The sequence below is a fragment of the Oncorhynchus mykiss genome, chromosome 27, assembly GCF_057628025.1.
Source record: "Oncorhynchus mykiss isolate SJ-2025 chromosome 27, ASM5762802v1, whole genome shotgun sequence".
In the NCBI taxonomy this organism is placed as follows: Eukaryota; Metazoa; Chordata; class Actinopteri; order Salmoniformes; family Salmonidae; genus Oncorhynchus; species Oncorhynchus mykiss.
In genome coordinates, this window is record NC_143048.1 from 35,925,632 (window position 1) to 35,949,021 (window position 23,390).

The 23,390-nt window shown below is 44.9% G+C and overlaps 2 pseudogenes; one reads left to right on the top strand and one right to left on the bottom strand.

The window, feature by feature from the left end:
- The first annotated feature begins 2,874 nt into the window (after window positions 1–2,874).
- On the top strand, window positions 2,875–12,358 carry LOC110507203 (olfactory receptor 52E8-like; annotated as a pseudogene).
- Window positions 12,359–14,420: 2,062 nt separating this feature from the next.
- On the bottom strand, window positions 14,421–15,330 carry LOC110507204 (olfactory receptor 51F2-like; annotated as a pseudogene).
- Between the last annotated feature and the right edge of the window lie 8,060 nt (window positions 15,331–23,390).

The following is a 23,390-nucleotide window of genomic DNA, read 5'->3' on the forward strand; positions in this document are numbered from 1 at the left end:
GCTGTGTATACCATAGACAACAAATGTGTAGTATTGTCCTCTTCTACAGTGCCTGAACAGAAAATAAAATGTATCTGTACATATAACAGTGGATACATTTCTGTAATGAGCTCGGTAGTGTGAGGCCCTCTCTATCTGTCTCTGTTACAACTGAAATGAAGCTTAGAGATGTTGCTACGACAAAGCACCCAATGGAATTATGACACAATGGTGTCATCATAACCTTCACCTTATAGGCTGCCTCTGTGAGCACGTGTCATTGGAGGGTCTCTCCTCACCTTAGGCCTTGTTATTGAAGAGTACACTTACCAACCATGTGTATACTGTAGCAACCACAATGTTTACTTTCTTTGAAACTTTGCTCATTAGGTTAATGACTGCTTTGTTTACAGCAGAGTTGATAGGAAGGGTGCGGCACACATGCTCCTCTCCTGGGTCCCTCTTACCTCCCTACTTAGCCCTGGTAATGGACCTCTATGGAACGGCTGACAGCAAGAGCCTCAGGTTATTGTGTCAGTCATCTGTGAAAGAGTGGCGATATTTGACCAACTACAGATGGGGTCACCTCAGCTGGGGTCACCTCAGCTGGAATGGCTTTGGTCACACTGTACCAGTTTTGAGTTGGGCCACCTAAACATAAAACTAGTTCAACAGCCTTTTTGAATATACCCACCGTTTTTTGGCAAAGTGTTGAATGAAATTCAAATTTTGAGTTGGCCAAACTTTGTTCTGACTAAATGGGACAAGTTGGGGGAATGTTTAATCAACTTATTGTGTTGAGGAAATGTTTCTGACTCATGAGACAAGTTGATCGACTATGGATTTTTTTGTTAACAGATTGCTATTTTAAATATTTTGTTTTGTTTGCGACAAGTAAATAAATGTTGTACGTATCAAATGAATGAACCAGACAGTGGTCTCTTTAAAATCTATCAACACTGACCACCAGAGTGACTATCATAAATCATATTGTCTTTGGTCTGTTTCCAGCTATGGCTTCCTCCAGCAGTTCCAATGTTCTGTCTGTCTGTTCACTGAGCCAGTGTCCATCCCATGTGGGCACAACTATTGCAAGGCCTTTGTCAAAAGATATTAGGATAGCACTGGCCTGTAGCACTGACCCTGGAGGCAGAACTGAGTGGTTTCCGCTATATTGTCCTTGGTTTTTGTTGTCATAATTTAACAGAGAGGCTAATGAGCGTAAACATTTGTCAAAAGAGATTAGGCCCTGATATGATAAAATACGATGGCGATAATTAGGTCCGTAGATCTATTAACAACATTACATTTAATGAGTTGTTAATACATAAATATGTGCTTGTTTTCTCACTTTAATTAAACCAAAACGACAGACTGCTTACAAAATATTGTTAAAAGCACAGGTGCAATTGGTGTTCGGTGTTATTGATGTTGGTACAGTGGGTGTTCAGTATTATTGACGTTGGTACAGTGGGTGTTCAGTATTATTGGTGTTGGTACAGTGGGTGTTCAGTATTATTGGTGTTGGTACAGTGGGTGTTCAGTATTATTGACATTGGTACAGTGGGTGTTCAGTATTATTGGTGTTGGTACAGTGGGTGTTCAGTATTATTGACATTGGTACAGTGGGTGTTCAGTATTATTGACTTTGGTACAGTGGGTGTTCAGTATTATTGGTGTTGGTACAGTGGGTGTTCAGTATTATTGACGTTGGTACAGTGGGTGTTCAGTATTATTGGTGTTGGTACAGTGGGTGTTCAGTATTATTGACATTGGTACAGTGGGTGTTCAGTATTATTGGTGTTGGTACAGTGGGTGTTCAGTATTATTGACATTGGTACAGTGGGTGTTCAGTATTATTGACGTTGGTACAGTGGGTGTTCAGTATTATTGGTGTTGGTACAGTGGGTGTTCAGTATTATTGACATTGGTACAGTGGGTGTTCAGTATTATTGACATTGGTACAGTGGGTGTTCAGTATTATTGACGTTGGTACAGTGGGTGTTCAGTATTATTGGTGTTGGTACAGTGGGTGTTCAGTATTATTGACATTGGTACAGTGGGTGTTCAGTATTATTGACGTTGGTACAGTGGGTGTTCAGTATTATTGGTGTTGGTACAGTGGGTGTTCAGTATTATTGACATTGGTACAGTGGGTGTTCAGTATTATTGACGTTGGTACAGTGGGTGTTCAGTATTATTGACGTTGGTACAGTGGGTGTTCAGTATTATTGGTGTTGGTACAGTGGGTGTTCAGTATTATTGGTGTTGGTACAGTGGGTGTTCAGTATTATTGACGTTGGTACATTGGGTGTTCAGTATTATTGGTGTTGGTACAGTGGGTGTTCAGTATTATTGACATTGGTACAGTGGGTGTTCAGTATTATTGGTGTTGGTACAGTGGGTGTTCAGTATTATTGACATTGGTACAGTGGGTGTTCAGTATTATTGGTGTTGGTACAGTGGGTGTTCAGTATTATTGACATTGGTACAGTGGGTGTTCAGTATTATTGGTGTTGGTACAGTGGGTGTTCAGTATTATTGGCGTTGGTACAGTGGGTGTTCAGTATTATTGACATTGGTACAGTGGGTGTTCAGTATTATTGGTGTTGGTACAGTGGGTGTTCAGTATTATTGGCGTTGGTACAGTGGGTGTTCAGTATTATTGACATTGGTACAGTGGGTGTTCAGTATTATTGGTGTTGGTACAGTGGGTGTTCAGTATTATTGTAAAATGTTGTCAGGGAGGTATTAAATGACCAGAAAGATTGTCTTGCCTTGGTCAATGTTTGGTTTAGAAGTTCATTTTGTATCTTCGGATAATTTATGGATAATGAAATGTAATAACTCATTAATCTGTAAATTCTCTCTTCCAGACACACAGCGTCCCCTCACATGGGTTTTTCTGTGCTCCTTTACAATGGAATGGAATCATCAGATGATGGATTCTATATTACAGCCTTCCACACACTGGGCAATGAGAACTACCTCATCTTAGCTCTATCTATAATGTACTGTACATCGTCACTCTAACGGGTAACTTTGCTCTGATAGCAGTCTTCATTATAAACACAAGCCTACCAAATCCCAAAGATGTTGCAGTGTGGAATTTAACAATAGTAGACATCTCTTTGAACACTGTTATCATCCCCCAGATGGTGCCTGTATTTGTGTTCAATCTGAACTATGTCTCCATTGGGATGTGTTTTTCTCAGATGTTCTTCACTAATTTTTTGGGTGATATTGATTCCTTTTTCCTGGCTCTCCTAGCGTACGACCGTGTGATAGCCATCTGTTTCCATCTGCGTTACCTCACCATCAACACCAACCTGAGGTTGCTGCTAATCCTGGTAGGGATCTGGACCCTGGCCTTCCTTTTGGAGGTCTCCCCTGTCACCCTGGCCTCTAGTCTGCCTTACTGTGCCTCCAGGGTGGTGCAGAGCTCTTGCTGTGAACACAGCCCTGTATACAGACTGGCCAGCTTCAACAGGAAACTACCGACAGCTAAGTCTCTGGTTGTCCTGTTAGGCCCGCGGTCCTTCATTATCTTCACCTATGCTGTGGTGGTGGTTCAGCAAAATGCTTATGTGTTATGTGTTTATCGCCACACCTTTTATACCTGATATAAACTGTATGATCCCTAAGTGTAGATAATTTGCCTCAAGTGTTTATATGTTGTTCTGTAATTTAGCCATTTAGCAGTCAATCTATGTAGAAAAAATGGGTTAAGTGCCGTGCTCAAGGGCACATCGACAGATCTTTCACCTGGTCGACTCGGGGATTCAACCCAGCAACCCAACCCAACCTTTCAGTTACTGGCCCAACATTCTTAACCACTGGGCTACCTGCCGCACATCTGAGTTACCCCGTTGTAGGTACATGTGAATGATGCAGTAAAGAAAAGAGTGTATATCATGTCACTGTGCACAATTTCCTTCTTATTTTTACTGGATATGTTAATTTTACTGTTGATATTATCAATCAAACTGGGGACCCCGGTCAGAGACGATGTCCAGAGGAAGTCTGTGACGGCGGAAAAGATGCTGAATGACAAGCTGAGCAATCTCACGGGCAGATGGAAGCGTAGGCAGCGGAATGAAAAGTGCCACTGTAACGAATCTCTTCGTCGTCTGAGGAGGAGTAGGAAGGATCGGACCAATATGCAGCGTGGTAAGTGTCCATGTTAATTTATTATACTTAACACAAAAAAACAAAATAACAAAGCGAATGGAAGAAACGAAACAGTTCTGTAAGGTGACAAACTAAACAGAAAACAACTACCCACAAATCATAGCGGGAACACAGCTGACAGCTGCCTCTGATTGGGAACCATACCAGGCCAAAAGCAGAAATACAAAACCTAGAACAAAAACATAGAATGCCCACCCCAACTCACGCCCTGACCAAACTAAAACAGAGACATAAAAAAGGAGCTAAGGTCAGGACGTGACAGCCACCTTGGGAAAACGGTCCACAATGACTAGGATGTTAGTGTGGCCTGCTGAGGATGGAAGACCCGTGATGAAATCCATAGAGAGATGAGACCAGGGTCGAGAAGGTGTTGACAGCGGATGAAGAAGCCCCAGAGGCTGCTGACGAGGAGTTTTGTTCGGGGCATGTCGGATAAGCAGCCACAAAGGTACGAGTGTCCACCTCCGCTGAGGTCCACCAAAACCACCTCCTAAGAAACTCTAGAATTCTGAGCCCTCCCGGATGAGAGGTGAGACGTACCTTGGAAGAAGTACCTTGGACAGTGCCCCAAGAGGGACAAAAAGTATGTTTGGTGGACAGCCGTCTGGAACTGCCTCCCTACCTTGCGCCTCCCTCACTACAGTCTCTATACCCCAGGACACCGGCGCGAGGATGAGCGACCTGAAAATTATGGATGCAAGTGGCCGATCCTCACTGGAGCTGGGGAACTGGCGAGAAAGAGCATCCGGCTTCACGTTCTTAACCAGGAAGGTAAGATGACGTGAATTTGAACCGAGTGAAGAAGAGAGCCCAACGAGCCTGTCAGGGACTGAGGCGTTTAGCCTCCTGGATGTAGTCCAAACCGTAAAGGGATGTTCCGAACCCTCCAACCAGGGCCGCCACTCCTCCAAAGCCAGTTTGACCGCAAGAAGCTCCCGATTTCCTTGGGGAGTGTTGTTACCCTTATCTTGTTTTCTAGTTTCCAGTTTACCCTGATTTAATTCTTATCGGTTTCACCTGTGTTTGATTACCCTCTCAGTTCACCTGGTTGCCTTGTAATTTAGGTTCCTCTGTTTGCCTGCATCTTTGCTTAGGGCACAGGTTTGTTTAGTGTACTCGTGTGTTATTGCTTTGTTTTCTATAAAGACCTTAGTAAAAGTTCTTGATTTACCCTTACCTCTGCTTGCTGTGTTTCTCTGTGCCTGGGTCCGAGTACGTACTAGTATTACTGTCACACCCTTCCCTCCTAGGTAACCTGCACTTGGTGCAGTCCTCAGACCTCCTGGCTGCCATCCTCACTGTGTCTGTCATCCTGCCATCCTCACTATGTCTGTCATCCTCACTGTGTCTGTCATCCTGCCATCCTCACTGTCTGCCATCCTGCCATCCTCACTGTGTCTGTCATCCTGCCATCCTCACTGTTTCTGTCATCCTGCCATCCTCACTGTGTCTGCCATTCTGCCATCCTCACTGTTTCTGCCATCCTGCCATCCTCACTGTGTCTGTCATCCTGTCATCCTGCCATCACTGTGTCTGCATTCATCAATGTGTCTGCCATCCTGCCATCCTCACTGTGTCTGCCATCCTGCCATCCTCACTGTGTCTGCCATCCTCACTGTGTCTGCCATCCTCACTGTGTCTGTCACCCTGCCATCCTCACTGTGTCTGTCACTCTGCCATCCTCACTGTGTCTGTCATCCTCACTGTGTCTGTCATCCTGTCATCCTCACTGTGTCTGTCATCCTGCCATCCTCACTGTCTGCCATCCTGCCATCCTCACTGTGTCTGTCATCCTGCAATCCTCACTGTGTCTGTCATTCTGCCATCCTCACTGTTTCTGTCATCCTGCCATCCTCACTGTCTCTGCCATTCTGCCATCCTCACTGTGTCTGCCATCCTGCCATCCTCACTGTTTCTGCCATCCTGCCATCCTCACTGTGTCTGTCATCCTGCCATCCTCACGGTGTCTGCCATCCTGCCATCCTCACTGTGTCTGCCATCCTCACTGTGTCTGCCATCCTCACTGTGTCTGCCATCCTCACTGTGTCTGCCATCCTCACTGTGTCTGCCATCCTCACTGTGTCTGTCACCCTGCCATCCTCACTGTGTCTGCCATCCTGCCATCCTCACTGTGTCTGCCATCCTCACTATGTCTGCCATCCTCACTGTGTCTGTCACCCTGCCATCCTCACTGTGTCTGTCACCCTGCCATTCTCACTGTGTCTGTCACCCTGCCATCCTCACTGTGTCTGTCATCCTGCCATCCTCACTGTGTCTGTCATCCTGCCATCCTCACTGTGTCTGTCATCCTGCCATCCTCACTGTTTCTGTCATCCTGCCATCCTCAATATGTCTGTCATCCTCACTGTTTCTGTCATCCTGCCATCCTCACTGTGTCTGTCATCCTGCCATCCTCACTGTGTCTGCCATCCTGCCATCCTCACTGTGTCTGCCATCCTGCCATCATCACTGTTTCTGCCATCCTCACTGTGTCTGTCACCCTGCCATCCTCACTGTGTCTGTCATCCTGCCATCCTCACTGTGTCTGCCATCCTCACTGTGTCTGTCACCCTGCCATCCTCACTGTGTCTGTTACCCTGCCATCCTCACTGTGTCTGTTACCCTGCCATCCTCACTGTGTCTGTCACCCTGCCATCCTCGCTGTGTCTGTCACCCTGCCATCCTCAATGTGTCTGTCACCCTGCCATCCTCACTGTGTCTGTCACCCTGCCATCCTCACTGTGTCTGTCACCCTGCCATCCTCACTGTGTCTGCCATCCTCACTGTGTCTGTCACCCTGCCATCCTCACTTTGTCTTCCATCCTCACTGTGTCTGTCACCCTGCCATACTCTCTGTGTCTGTCACCCTGCCATCCTCACTGTGTCTGTCACCCTGCCATCCTCACTGTGTCTGCCATCTTCACTGTGTCTGTCACCCTGCCATCCTCACTGTGTCTGTTACCCTGCCATCCTCACTGTGTCTGTTACCCTGCCATCCTCACTGTGTCTGTCACCCTGCCATTCTCACTGTGTCTGTCACCCTGCCATCCTCACTGTGTCTGTCACCCTGCCAACCTCACTGTGTCTGTCACCCTGCCATCCTCACTGTGTCTGTCACCCTGCCATCCTCACTGTGTCTGTCACCCTGCCATCCTCACTGTGTCTGTCACCCTGCCATCCTCACTGTGTCTGCCATCCTCACTGTGTCTGTCACCCTGCCACCCTCACTGTGTCTTCCATCCTCACTGTGTCTGTCACCCTGCCATCCTCTCTGTGTCTGTCAGTCTTCCATCCTCACTGTGTCTGTCACCCTGCCATCCTCACTGTGTCTGTCACCCTGCCATCCTCACTGTCTGTCACCCTGCCATCCTCACTGTGTCTGTCACCCTGCCATCCTCACTGTGTCTGTCACCCTGCCATCCTCACTGTGTCTGTCACCCTGCCATCCTCACTGTGTCTGTCACCCTGCCATCCTCACTGTGTCTGTCACCCTGCCATCCTCACTGTGTCTGTCACCCTGCCATCCTCACTGTGTCTGTCACCCTGCCATCCTCACTGTGTCTGTCACCCTGCCATCCTCACTGTGTCTGTCACCCTGCCATCCTCACTGTGTCTGTCATCCTGCCATCCTCACTGTGTCTGTCATCCTGCCATCCTCACTGTGTCTGTCATCCTGCCATCCTCACTGTTTCTGTCATCCTGCCATCCTCAATATGTCTGTCATCCTCACTGTGTCTGTCATCCTGCCATCCTCACTGTGTCTGTCATCCTGCCATCCTCACTGTGTCTGCCATCCTGCCATCCTCACTGTGTCTGCCATCCTGCCATCATCACTGTTTCTGCCATCCTCACTGTGTCTGTCACCCTGCCATCCTCACTGTGTCTGTCATCCTGCCATCCTCACTGTGTCTGCCATCCTCACTGTGTCTGTCACCCTGCCATCCTCACTGTGTCTGTTACCCTGCCATCCTCACTGTGTCTGTTACCCTGCCATCCTCACTGTGTCTGTCACCCAACATGGAGTTACTGATCTTATGTTTTCAGATCTTTAGTTTGGGTTCAATTCTGCAGCAAGAACTCAAGATTTAAGAAATGTTTCCAAGGCAACCTTCCCCTTTGTATCTACTTAATTTAAATATTTTTCTGTTGATACTGTTTAATACACACTAACTCTAAGATATTTGCAACAAAGCTACTTATGTCAATTCTGCTGAACACAGTATTTGAAGGTAATATATGTAACATATGGTAAATAAAATGCAATCTAATTTCAAATATATTTTTGTGTACATTTCAGAGATGTTTTTTTGCCACAGCTGTAATTTTGGGGTGTTTATATATAACATTAATTATTGGATGGATTAATGCTGCAACCATCATAAAGCTACTGTATTAACAGAAAGGTACTGTACAACATGTTGAGGTAAAATCATTCTGATAACTGACAGTGTGATAACTGACAGTGCAGGGCATGATAAGTGAGTACAGGTATGTCACATAGTGATCACATACATTAATGGTATAAAGAGTCAAGTTTAAATGCAAAGTATGCAGATATACAGTATTTATGTTGAAAGAGTTTAACTCTAATTCAATTAAATAGCATATATTAATTAGTTCCACTAGATGACACTAAAACATATTCACTGGCAGATCCATAGTGTCGGGCTCTTTTCACAGGTAAAATTGTTTTTATAATACATTTCATGAATAAGGATTAATAGATTATTTATAAACCTTTAATACAAATGTATAATCATTGTAAGCATTTTTGTGAACAATTCTATATTTATTTTGTATTTATTCAGTTTAAGGTAACATACAAGCAGTTCGTACAAGCAGTACGCAGAGGGACAAATATCTAAATTAAAGAGACAAAACGAGGCATAAATCTATTTAAGGATCTAAAAAAAAGAATGTTGCAGTTCTTGTTTTGTGGTGAATAAACATAACTATTATAAGGAGCAGTGTAGTTACGCTATTATAAGGAGCAATGTAGTTACACGTTTGGGACATAGCATATTGGAAGGATCTTATTTAGGATTTTTCCTAAAATGTCAAAGACATGCTTCCAAAGAGATCCACAGTTAAACAGCACCAAAACATTTGCAGAAAGTTTCCTATTTCAGAACAAGAGCATTTGGAAACATTGATCATTATCTACAAGCTATATTTTAAATCTACTCTCAGGAGTGAAATAGGTCCAGCTGATGGGAAAGGTTTTGAGATGAAGAAATGTTGTTCCATACCATGGGCCAGTCCCATTTGAGACCAAGGTTCTCTAGGTCTCTTTCCCACCTCTTTGTGATAGGGAGGGTGTTGACTTTATGTGAGGATCATTTATTATAAATGAAGGATACGAGGCCAGTTATTCTGGTAGACAAGATCAAACTGCAATAAGGTGGGAGCCTGGAAAGGCCTCCCATTGTACAAATGTTTTCAGAGCTGTCCATTCAAAACATACATTATCATTCATCCAAACATACATTATCATACATCCAAACATACATTATCATACATCCTACCCATACATTATCAGCTTCTGATTAACTTATTTATTTTGGTTACATAACATGCAACTCTTGTCACGCCTGCTCCTTCTCTTCCCCCCTGGCGCTCGAGGGCACCAGGTTGCCCTGCATCACGCACTCCTGCCACCATTTAAGCATACCTGCCTTCCCTTGTCACGCGCATCAGCAATATTGGACTCACCTGGACTGTCTGTCACCCTGCCATCCTCGCTGTGTCTGTCACCCTGCCATCCTCAATGTGTCTGTCACCCTGCCATCCTCACTGTGTCTGTCACCCTGCCATCCTCACTGTGTCTGTCACCCTGCCATCCTCACTGTGTCTGCCATCCTCACTGTGTCTGTCACCCTGCCATCCTCACTTTGTCTTCCATCCTCACTGTGTCTGTCACCCTGCCATACTCTCTGTGTCTGTCACCCTGCCATCCTCACTGTGTCTGTCACCCTGCCATCCTCACTGTGTCTGCCATCTTCACTGTGTCTGTCACCCTGCCATCCTCACTGTGTCTGTTACCCTGCCATCCTCACTGTGTCTGTTACCCTGCCATCCTCACTGTGTCTGTCACCCTGCCATTCTCACTGTGTCTGTCACCCTGCCATCCTCACTGTGTCTGTCACCCTGCCAACCTCACTGTGTCTGTCACCCTGCCATCCTCACTGTGTCTGTCACCCTGCCATCCTCACTGTGTCTGTCACCCTGCCATCCTCACTGTGTCTGTCACCCTGCCATCCTCACTGTGTCTGCCATCCTCACTGTGTCTGTCACCCTGCCACCCTCACTGTGTCTTCCATCCTCACTGTGTCTGTCACCCTGCCATCCTCTCTGTGTCTGTCAGTCTTCCATCCTCACTGTGTCTGTCACCCTGCCATCCTCACTGTGTCTGTCACCCTGCCATCCTCACTGTGTCTGTCACCCTGCCATCCTCACTGTGTCTGTCACCCTGCCATCCTCACTGTGTCTGTCACCCTGCCATCCTCACTGTGTCTGTCACCCTGCCATCCTCACTGTGTCTGTCACCCTGCCATCCTCACTGTGTCTGTCACCCTGCCATCCTCACTGTGTCTGTCACCCTGCCATCCTCACTGTGTCTGTCACCCTGCCATCCTCACTGTGTCTGTCACCCTGCCATCCTCACTGTGTCTGTCACCCTGCCATCCTCACTGTGTCTGTCACCCTGCCATCCTCACTGTGTCTGTCACCCTGCCATCCTCACTGTGTCTGTCACCCTGCCATCCTCACTGTGTCTGCCATCCTGCCATCCTCACTGTGTCTGTCACCCCGCCATCCTCACTGTGTCTGTCACCCTACCATCCTCACTGTGTCTGTCACCCTGCCATCCTCACTGTGTCTGTCACCCTGCCATCCTCACTGTGTCTGTCACCCTGTCATCCTCACTGTGTCTGCTATCCTGCCATCCTCACTGTCTGTCACCCTGCCATCCTCACTGTCTGTCACCCTGCCATCCTCACTGTGTCTGTCACCCTGCCATCCTCACTGTGTCTGTCACCCTGCCATCCTCACTGTGTCTGCTATCCTGCCATCCTCACTGTGTCTGCTATCCTGCCATCCTCACTGTCTGTCATCCTGCCATCCTCACTGTGTCCGTCACCCTGCCATCCTCACTGTGTCCGTCACCCTGCCATCCTCACTGTGGCTGCCATCCTCACTGTGGCTGCCATCCTGCCATTCTCACTGTGGCTGCCATCCTGCCATCCTCACTGTGGCTGCCATCCTGACTGTGTCTGCCATCCTCACTGTGGCTGTCATCCTGCCATCCTCACTGTGTCTGCCATCCTCACTGTGTCTGTCACCCTGCCATCCTCACTGTGTCAGTCACCCTGCCATCCTCACTGTGTCAGTCACCCTGCCATCCTGACTGTGTCAGTCACCCTGCCATCCTCACTGTGTCTGTCACCCTGCCATCCTCACTGTGTCTGTCACCCTGCCATCCTCACTGTGTCTGTCACCCTGCCATCCTCACTGTGTCTGTCACCCTGCCATCCTCACTGTCTGTCACCCTGCCATCCTCACTGTGTCTGTCACCCTGCCATCCTCACTGTGTCTGTCACCCTGCCATCCTCACTGTGTCTGTCACCCTGCCATCCTCACTGTGTCTGTCACCCTGCCATCCTCACTGTGTCTGTCACCCTGCCATCCTCACTGTGTCAGTCACCCTGCCATCCTCACTGTGTCAGTCACCCTGCCATCCTCACTGTGTCAGTCACCCTGCCATCCTCACTGTGTCAGTCACCCTGCCATCCTCACTGTGTCTGTCACCCTGCCATCCTCACTGTGTCTGTCACCCTGCCATCCTCACTGTCTGTCACCCTGCCATCCTCACTGTGTCTGTCACCCTGCCATCCTCACTGTGTCTGTCACCCTGCCATCCTCACTGTGTCTGTCACCCTGCCATCCTCACTGTGTCTGTCACCCTGCCATCCTCACTGTGTCTGTCACCCTGCCATCCTCACTATGTCTTTCACCCTGCCATCCTCACTGTGTCTGTCACCCTGCCATCCTCACTGTGTCTGTCACCCTGCCATCCTCACTGTGCCTGCCATCCATGCTCAACCCTATCAACTACAGCCTAAAGACAGAGGAGCTGCAAGAGAAAATCATCAAACTGTATGTAAAGACAAAAGCTTCTCCACACAAATGAGACCTTACATGGAGTTACTGATCTTATGTTTTCAGATCTTTAGTTTGGGTTCAATTCTGCAGCAAGAACTCAAGATTTAAGAAATGTTTCCAAGGCAACCTTCCCCTTTGTATCTACTTAATTTAAATATTTTTCTGTTGATACTGTTTAATACACACTAACTCTAAGATATTTGCAACAAAGCTACTTATGTCAATTCTGCTGAACACAGTATTTGAAGGTAATATATGTAACATATGGTAAATAAAATGCAATCTAATTTCAAATATATTTTTGTGTACATTTCAGAGATGTTTTTTTGCCACAGCTGTAATTTTGGGGTGTTTATATATAACATTAATTATTGGATGGATTAATGCTGCAACCATCATAAAGCTACTGTATTAACAGAAAGGTACTGTACAACATGTTGAGGTAAAATCATTCTGATAACTGACAGTGTGATAACTGACAGTGCAGGGCATGATAAGTGAGTACAGGTATGTCACATAGTGATCACATACATTAATGGTATAAAGAGTCAAGTTTAAATGCAAAGTATGCAGATATACAGTATTTATGTTGAAAGAGTTTAACTCTAATTCAATTAAATAGCATATATTAATTAGTTCCACTAGATGACACTAAAACATATTCACTGGCAGATCCATAGTGTCGGGCTCTTTTCACAGGTAAAATTGTTTTTATAATACATTTCATGAATAAGGATTAATAGATTATTTATAAACCTTTAATACAAATGTATAATCATTGTAAGCATTTTTGTGAACAATTCTATATTTATTTTGTATTTATTCAGTTTAAGGTAACATACAAGCAGTTCGTACAAGCAGTACGCAGAGGGACAAATATCTAAATTAAAGAGACAAAACGAGGCATAAATCTATTTAAGGATCTAAAAAAAAGAATGTTGCAGTTCTTGTTTTGTGGTGAATAAACATAACTATTATAAGGAGCAGTGTAGTTACGCTATTATAAGGAGCAATGTAGTTACACGTTTGGGACATAGCATATTGGAAGGATCTTATTTAGGATTTTTCCTAAAATGTCAAAGACATGCTTCCAAAGAGATCCACAGTTAAACAGCACCAAAACATTTGCAGAAAGTTTCCTATTTCAGAACAAGAGCATTTGGAAACATTGATCATTATCTACAAGCTATATTTTAAATCTACTCTCAGGAGTGAAATAGGTCCAGCTGATGGGAAAGGTTTTGAGATGAAGAAATGTTGTTCCATACCATGGGCCAGTCCCATTTGAGACCAAGGTTCTCTAGGTCTCTTTCCCACCTCTTTGTGATAGGGAGGGTGTTGACTTTATGTGAGGATCATTTATTATAAATGAAGGATACGAGGCCAGTTATTCTGGTAGACAAGATCAAACTGCAATAAGGTGGGAGCCTGGAAAGGCCTCCCATTGTACAAATGTTTTCAGAGCTGTCCATTCAAAACATACATTATCATTCATCCAAACATACATTATCATACATCCAAACATACATTATCATACATCCTACCCATACATTATCAGCTTCTGATTAACTTATTTATTTTGGTTACATAACATGCAACTCTTGTCACGCCTGCTCCTTCTCTTCCCCCCTGGCGCTCGAGGGCACCAGGTTGCCCTGCATCACGCACTCCTGCCACCATTTAAGCATACCTGCCTTCCCTTGTCACGCGCATCAGCAATATTGGACTCACCTGGACTCACTCAATCACCTGTTTATTACCTCCCCAATATTTGTCAGTTCCCCTGCTCTGTTCCCTGCTGCTGCACGGTTTGTCGTCGGTCTTTGTGTTTCCCAGTTCTGATGCTGTTCCTGTCCCTTTGCATGTCCGTTCCTATTTAAATGTCAACTCCCCGTACCTGCTTCTCTTCTCTAGCGTCATTCCTAACAACTCTGTTATGACAGTGATGAATGCTAACATGTACAATTACCACTGCAGATATGAGTGAATAGCATCACATACAAATGTACAATCCCAGCACCTGATCAATTTACTGGTATTATGCTAGAGGTGTTTTGTTTGACCATTTTCTTCAACAACCCTCTGATTTCCTCAGTATTCCAAACCTAAATGACTGGATTGAGCATGAGAGGGATAGCTGAAGCAAGAGACAAACAGATAATCCTTGCATTGGGGTGAAGAGAGAAGGTCACTGCAGCAATGTAGGTGGATATAAATGGAAGAAGGAAAAGTGCTACTCTGAGAAGGTGTGATATACAAGTCTTCAGAGCCTTCACACAGCCTTCCCAGGTAGTAATTCTAAACAGGGCAAGTAAAATACACACATAAGACAGGACTATGAAAACGAACGGTACATGAAGGACTAGTACTGTATTCACTTTTGCCATTATGGAATTGACAGAATTGTCGTTTCAGGCCATTCTGTACAAAGGCCCATGATCACAGAAATAACTGTCAATAACTATGGTTTTACAGTAAGACAGTCAAGTGATCAGGACCGTGTTTGTACCAACAATGACCACATCGACAAGCCACATCCCTGTAATCATGACAGACATGCTAGTGTTAGTGAGCAGAGTGTGGTATCTCAGAGGCAAGCACATGGCAACAAACCTATCACATGCCAGAACAACAAGGGTCATAGACTGCAAGGCAATAAAGAAGAACACAAAAAAACATATTGGCCAGACATGCTTCACAGCTGATGTACTGTGAATCAAAAAGAAATGTCTTAATCAGGTTAGGAATTAGTGCACTTCTCTCACCTAAGTCAGATACTGCTAAGTTTAAAATGCCAATATACTTTGGGATGTGAAGATGGCGTTGAGTGAATATTATGAACATTACAATGGAGTTCCCACAAACAGCAACTACATAGGCAAAGCACAAGAACATATAGTCAAATTTGTCATGAGGAATATCATGGAAGCCATTGATGAAGAAATACTGAGGACGCACAAAAGAGCTGTTTTGTTTGATGATGGTTATCATGGAGCTCATTGCAGCGCAGGTCATAAGGTACGGTTTGCATCAATCTGTCATTTAAAAATACATAAATTAACAATTGCATTAAGAAGTGCAGTAGGCCTACACTCATCTTAATAGTGATTTCACACATGTAACCGTATAATACAATGCAATGTTATGAATTACTTAGCTAAATATTAGTCTTGTTCCACGTCTAACATATTGAGATACAGGGGCCTTTTGTCTTTACCAGAGTAGCCTAAACATTAAACATAACATTTGATCAAATCACAGTAAAAGTGAATGTATTTGCAGGTGAAGGTCTGTTGTTTGCAGGAGAGCCACTTACTTCTGGTTAAAAGTCTACGCCATGTGCCATTTATACGTAAGTGTCCTTCACTGTAAATGTCTGTCATAGGATATTGAAAACCCCCAGGAGAATGAAGTAATCATATTTGGACTGGCACTGGAGCTGTACAGCATATCAACTACAGCAAGGTTGCAAATCAGAAGATACATTGGCTTGTGCAAACGCTTATCATGAAGGATAAAACATATATTTGCCACATTAGAAAGCATGACTAGGAGATAGATACACAGGATTACAATCCCTACTGTCAGAGGTCTTTCAATTTATTTGGCATAAAAGGTTAGATTGCTTGCTTAACCCACCGGTTCTCTAATATTATGAGTGAGATATCTCATGTGGGAGTTTGCTATTCTCTCTGAAGTAACTATCAAAAGTATCTATTGGAGACAGAAGAGTAAAGTGGCGAGTGGCAAATTAAGTAAGACCCTCACTTACATAAAATGAACCATTGCCCTCTGAACCACTGCCCCCTGGTTATTCCCAAGCATGCATCTCCTCACTCTTTTGGCGAGCAGGGGAATGTGGTGAGATACAATGTATTCGGTCAGTATTCAGACCCCTCAACTTTTCCCACATTTTGTTACGTTACAGTCTTATTCTAAAATTGATTAAAAATTGTTTTTCCCTTATCAACCTACACACAATAACCTATAGCGACAAAGCAAAAACAGTTTTTTAAATTTGTTTTGCAAATGTATAAAATATAAAAAAACTGACATACCACATTTACATAAGAATTCAGACCTTTTACTCCATACTTTGTTGAAGCAACTTTGGCAGTGATTACAGCCTTGAGTCTTCTTGGGTATGACGCTACAAGCATGTCAGGCCTGTATTTGGGGAGTTTCTTTCTGCAGATCTTCTCAAGCTCTGTCAGGTTGGATGGGGAGCATCGCTGTACAGCTATTTTCAGGTCTCTCCAGAGATGTTTGTTCAGGTTCAGGTCCGGGCTCTGGCTGGGCCACTCAAGGACATTCAGAGACTTGTCCCGAAGCCACTCCTGCATTGTCTTGGCTGTATGCTTAGGGTCGTTGTCCTGTTGAAATGTGAACGTTTTCCCCAGTCTGAGGTCTTGGGCGCTCTGGAGCAGGTTTTCATCAAGGATCTCTCTGTACTTTGCTCCATTCATCTTTCCCTCGAGCCTGACTAGTCTCCCAGTCCCTGCCACTGAAAAACATTCCCACAGCGTGATGCTGCCATCACCATGCTTCACAGTACAGATGGTGGCAGGTTTCCTCCAGACATGACAATTGGCATTCAGGCCAAATCTTGTTATCCTCAGACCAGAGAATCTTGATTCTCATGGTCTGAGAGTCCTTTAGGTGCCTTTTGGCAAACTTCCGTCTGGCCACTGTACCATAAATGCCTGATTGATGGTGTGTTGCAGAGATGATTGTTCTTCTGGAAGGTTCTCTCGTCTCTACAGAGGAACTCTGGGGCTCTGTCAGAGTTACCATCGGGTTCTTGGTCATCTCCCTGACCAAGGCCCTTCTCCCCTGATTGCTCAGTTTGGCCGGGCGGCCAGCTCTTGGAAGAGTCTTGGTAGTTCCAAACGTCTTCCATTTAATAATGATAGAGGCCACTGTGTTTTTGGGGACCTTCAACGCAGCAGACATTTTTGGTAGCATTCCCCAGATCTGTGCCTCTGCAAAATCCTGTCTCGGAGCTCTACCAACAATTCCTTCGACCTCATGGCTTGGTTTTTGCTCTGACATGCACTGTCAACAATGGGACATTGTATCAATCTGTAGTTTTTCCTAATGACATGTTGTGCCAGGATGTAAATCTGCTGTTGTGTAGATTTGTGAACATATCAAAATACTTAAACTTACATGCAAAATACCTGCTATTAACTTTTAAATGATTGGAATGAATTATCCAAAGAGAGTGTAAAGATTTTCTGTTGCGCAGCAACTCACTGCCTTCCTGAAGACAAACAATGTATACGAAATGCTTCAGTCTGGTTTTAGACCCCATCATAGCACTGAGACGGCACTTGTGAAGATGGTAAATTACATTTTAATGGCATCGGACCGAGGCTCTGCATCTGTCCTCGTGCTCCTAGACCTTAGTGCTGCTTCTGATGCCATCGATCACCACATTCTTTTGGAGAGATTGGAAACCCAAATTGGTCTACACGGACAAGTTCTGGCCTGGTTTAGATCTTATCTGTCGGAAAGATATCAGTTTGTCTCTGTGAATGGTTTGTCCTCTGACAAATCAACTGTAAATTTCGGTGTTCCTCAAGGTTCCGCTTTAGGACCACTATTGTTTTCACTATATATTTTACCTCTTGGGAATGTTATTCGAAAACATAATGTTAACTTTCACTGCTATGCGGATGACACACAGCTGTACATTTCAATGAAACATGGTGAAGCCCCAAAATTGCCCTTGCTAGAAGCATGTGTTTCAGACATAAGGAAGTGGATGGCTGCAAACTTTCTACTTTTAAACTCGGACAAAACAGAGATGCTTGTTCTAGGTCCCAAGAAACAAAGAGATCTTCTGTTGAATCTGACAATTAATCTAAATGGTTGTACATTCGTCTCAAATAAAACTGTGAAGGACCTCGGCGTTACTCTGGACCCTGATCTCTCTTTTGAAGAACATATCAAGACCATTTCAAGGACAGCTTTTTTCCATCTACGTAACATTGCAAAAATCAGAAACTTTCTGTCCAAAAATGATGCAGAAAAATGAATCCATGCTTTTGTCACTTCTAGGTTAGACTACTGCAATGCTCTACCTTCCGGCTACCCGGATAAAGCACTAAATAAACTTCAGTTAGTGCTAAATACGGCTGCTAGAATCCTGACTAGAACCAAAAAAATTGATCATATTACTCCAGTGCTAGCCTCTCTACACTGGCTTCCTGTCAAAGCAAGGGCTGATTTCAAGGTTTTACTGCTAACCTACAAAGCATTACATGGGCTTGCTCCTACCTATCTCTCTGATTTGGTCCTGCCGTACATACATACACGTACGCTACGGTCACAAGACGCAGGCCTCCTAATTGTCCCTAGAATTTCTAAGCAAACAGGACCCCAGGACTACCTGACATGATGACTCCTTGCTGTCCCCAGTCCACCTGGCCGTGCTGCTACTCCAGTTTCAACTGACCTGAGCCCTAGGACCATGCCCCAGGACTACCTGACATGATGACTCCTTGCTGTCCCCAGTCCACCTGACCGTGCTGCTGCTCCAGTTTCAACTGTTCTGCCTTATTATTATTCGACCATGCTGGTCATTTATGAACATTTGAACATCTTGGCCATGTTCTGTTATAATCTCCACCCGGCACAGCCAGAAGAGGACTGGCCACCCCACATAGCCTGGTTCCTCTCTAGGTTTCTTCCTAGGTTTTGGCCTTTCTAGGGAGTTTTTCCTAGCCACCGTGCTTCTACACCTGCATTGCTTGCTGTTTGGGGTTTTAGGCTGGGTTTCTGTACAGCACTTTGAGATATCAGATGATGTACGAAGGGCTATATAAATACATTTGATTTGATTTTTAATTTGTGACTTTCCAAATAATTTCCAATCAATTGAATTTACCACAGGTGGACTCCAATCAAGTGGCAAAAAAATCTCAAGGATGATCATTGGAAGCAGGATGCACCTGAGCTCAATTTCGAGTCTCAGAGCAAAGAGTCTGAATACTTATGTAAATAAGGTATTTCTGCTTTTTTATATATAGATTTGCAAAAACAAAATATTTATATTTTCAAACATTTCTAAAAAAGTGTAGATTGATGAGGAAAATTATTTATTTAATCCATAAAAAAGGGAAAAAAGTCAAGGAGTCTGAATACTTTCTGAATGCACTGTATCTCACTCATAACGTCAGAGAACCTGGGTTACACAACTAAACTTAACTTATCTTTCAATTATTTGTTTCGATATCTCATGTGGGGATGTGGCCAACTCCTGTATCGCAAAAATGCTGTCTGAAGACAGGGAAGTTCCAACATCAGCAACCTTCAGAGGTCCCGAAACTAAGGGAGTATGCACAGAAAAAGGTGCATAGACAACACAAAGCGGGAAAAACCTCACAGAAAGTGAGGAGAAGCATACAATCTCAGTTTAATGAGATATTCCCCAAAAACAGTGACCAAGAGGTCAACTACTCCGTAGGAAAGGGCCCTTCCAAGCCACTCTGAGGGCTATTACCCTCACCATTATAAATCAATATAATGGTCCCATTGAATATAGAAGGGCCCTTACGAGGGTGGTTGCCCAACGAGCGTAGAGCAGGACACTCTTGCCCAAGCTCTCCTACAATCCAAGTAGATGCTAACCACATGTACGGGACAACAATGGGGACTCCTTTCTAGGGAAGGCGACAGGTGAAAAGCCATAGGCTCCAAGGTGCGACAATGGGAAAATTGCTTTGTTCTCTTGGGTAAAGAACCTGCATGTAGAGAGCTGCCAGTACTGGTCAGGGTTGTAGGGTTGTAACTGCTGGGTTGTAACTGCTGACCGGAAAATAACTGGTCATCAAGGGGCTCAAAGATGTGGAGGGAAAGCATTCGGCATCACCCACTTCTCATGGGTGTGTAAGCTCTTCCACCCCGTAAGATGGGAAGATAGAGCAGGCAGTGGCCGGCTTGCGTGAACCAATTTTAGTAAAAAAAACCTGATGAGGAAAAGCCAAAGCTTTGCGGATAGCTGGCTGAGGCTCCGACGCCTGTGAGGGCGTTGCCCCTCCCCCTTTCCCTAATATCCAGAAAGTAAACTAAGGAAACAGTATACCTAATCAGGTGTACAACTGAATGCATTCAACTGAAATATGTCTTCCGCATTTATCCCAACCCCTTTGAATCTGAGAGGTGGGGGGGCTGCCTTAATCGACTTCCACGTCATCGGCTCCCGGGGAACAGTGGGTTAACTGCATTGCTCAGGGGCAGAACAACAGATTTTTACCTTGTCAGCTCTGATATTCAAGCCAGCAACCTTTCAGTTACTGGCCCAACGCTCCTACCCGCCTGGCTACCTGCCGAGATCCAGAAAGTAAACAAAACAAAAGTGAAGTAAACTGCTCAATGGAGAGTGTTCTAAATAACAGAGCCAAGTTGTCTTAGCCAAGTAGAGAAAAAAACACCCATCAGAATCCTAAAAAGGGCTAAGAGGGTTGGCCAGTGGAACCTGTACTCCCGTAGAACGGTGGAGCGGTATGGTTAGGGTTCCCCTGCCTGTCATACAGAGTAGCATTGCCCTATTGTGGGAAAACTGGAGTGGCACATACCGGGGATAGAGCCTAAGGGAGGCACTCGGGGAGGAACCAAAAGTGTCTCTCCTCCATTTCCTCATATGAACATGGTCACAAAAGTGAGCTGCTGCACAGAGAATAGGGTTTCGTCTTAACACAGCTCTGCATACCCACTGCTGCGAAACTCGGAGAGGGGAAAGAGTAGCAACCGTTAAACCCAAAGAGAGAGGGTATGGCCCTGCACACTAGCCTCCTCCGCTGCCAGGGCTGCACCCTAGGATGGCTGACCCTTCTTACCTCCTTTGGACAGAGGGGCAGATCCTTGCTGCGGCCGCATCGTAAGACGACTTCCTTGCTCATGTCACACTTCTGTGGCGGGGACAGTGGGCCCAAACAACTCTTTGGGTGTCACTGGGGCATCCATAAGGTCCATCTTTTCTCTGTATGTTAAGCTGGATAAGCTCAGACCTTTCTCCCACTACTGCTAGGCTCAAGGCTAGACCACAGCCTTGGGTGGCACTACGGGAGTCACGGAGGTTCAGGTCCGTAATCTCCTAAGCATCTGAGTCTAGTCTAGTTGCTTCTCCACTTCCTCCAGTAACTCAGCCTGATATGCCAACAAAAAAAGGGAACTTAGAGGGCTCTAATTGCTTGGGCTGAGGCCTTGTACGTTTTCTTAAAAACAGAGGCAGTAAAGTGCTCCGCCTTCCCAGGGAGTGAGGCGCTGGTGTCGTTAATAATACGATGTGAGGGGCTGAGGTTGTGAGCCAGTGTCACGAATCCCGCCGAAGATGGTGCCTCTTCCTGTTCGGGCGGCGCTCGGCGGTTGTTAAAGGAATTCTAAATTCCTCTCTATTATTTCCCAATCAGAATTCATTACTCTGTCAATGCATTCTATGTGATCGTAAAACCCATATTATTATTATAGGAATGGACAGAGCCCCAGTCTTAAACTCAGGTAACAGCGTTTATTTCAAGAGAGTACTGGGTACATACACATTTTACCACAGGTTATAAACTGAAAATGACGTCAGCGTTTTCTAAATGTTCTATCTCTTTCATGACACCGGTAGAGAGGCCCTATAGTTCTCGAGCCTTCCCTCCTCTCCTAAAGCCAAGGTCAGTCACTGTAAATCAGCATTCTAGACAGTCTGGAGATAGTTCATTCATTTGTACAAAGGAACAGACCGTCATTGTTACTAAACTCCTGACTATATTATATACAATTGGGAATGGGAGCAAGAGAGAAAATTCATATATGTACAGTACATAATAGCATTTGGACTAGTCAGTCCTGATTGAAATGTATACATAAGTCATCATTGATAAAAATTCCCTTAACAGCGGTCGTCGTCGCCGGCCTACTAGCTGCCATCGATTCCCTCTTTTGTTTCTGTTAGTTTGGTCTGATTGGTTACACCTGTTTTGAGTTTAGTTTGTGGGCTATTTAAGGGGTCTAGGCCTGCCGGCTTTTGTGCGGGCTTGTTTTCTGTTCATGGTGTTGGATTATTTGTGGATTCTATATTTCCGGACAGTTTAGTCCTGTTTGTTTGGACTGGGTATTTTATGCGCCCTTGTGTTTGGCATGTCCGTTTTCACTGTCTTTGGAATAAAGACCCACGTTCTGAACTACCTGCTCTCTGCGCCTGACCCCTCCACCCACTACTCCTAGAAGCCGTAACAGCCAGTGATGGCTCCACCATGGGAGGGTTGCCAAAGCCGGATTCCTCCATATTGTGCAAGTCCAGGTTTGGCACGCACTTGGCAAGAATCCTGCTAGTGAATGTTTTTTCCGACAAGCTCTTAGCTTCCCTGAGGAAAGCTGGTACTGCGGGGAGCAGTTGTTTTATCGGGGCTGTCTGGGGCGGGAGTCTAGCAAATAGCAGCTTGTGTGGACGGTGTACCAAGCTAGCTAGTTAGGAGCCTTGTGGCTAACAACTAGCAATATTGATCACCATATAATGCTATAGCCTTAACACTATAGCGAGGCTTGTTGGTTGTTAGCAAGCTAGCAGTGACCCTTAATTTCAAATTCCTTATATTTTTAAACAAACCAGACCGCACAATTTTCTTGTTTTTTTTAATTTACGGATGGCCAGTGGTTCACTCCCTCTCACACATCATTTACAAACTAAGCATTTTTGTTTAGTGAGTCCGCCAGATCAGAGGCAGGGGAATGACAGGGATGTTCTCTTTTTCCTATCCTGCTAAGCATTCAAAATGTAACGACTACTTTTGGGTGTCAGGGAAAATGAATGGAGTAAAAAATATATGATTTTCTTTAGGAATGTTGTGAAGTATAAGTAAAAGTTGTCAAAAATATAAATAGTAAAGTCAAGTACAGATACCCCAGGAAACAACTTAAGTAGTACTTTAAAGTACTTTTACTTAAGTACTTTACACCACTGCTAGTGAGGTTAGATGCCTTTCAGCAAGCTAGCCAAGTTAGCTTGGGCTCATCGAGTCTCAACTGCTAGCAGTGATGATAGCTACCAACAGAGGCTGAGAATTTGA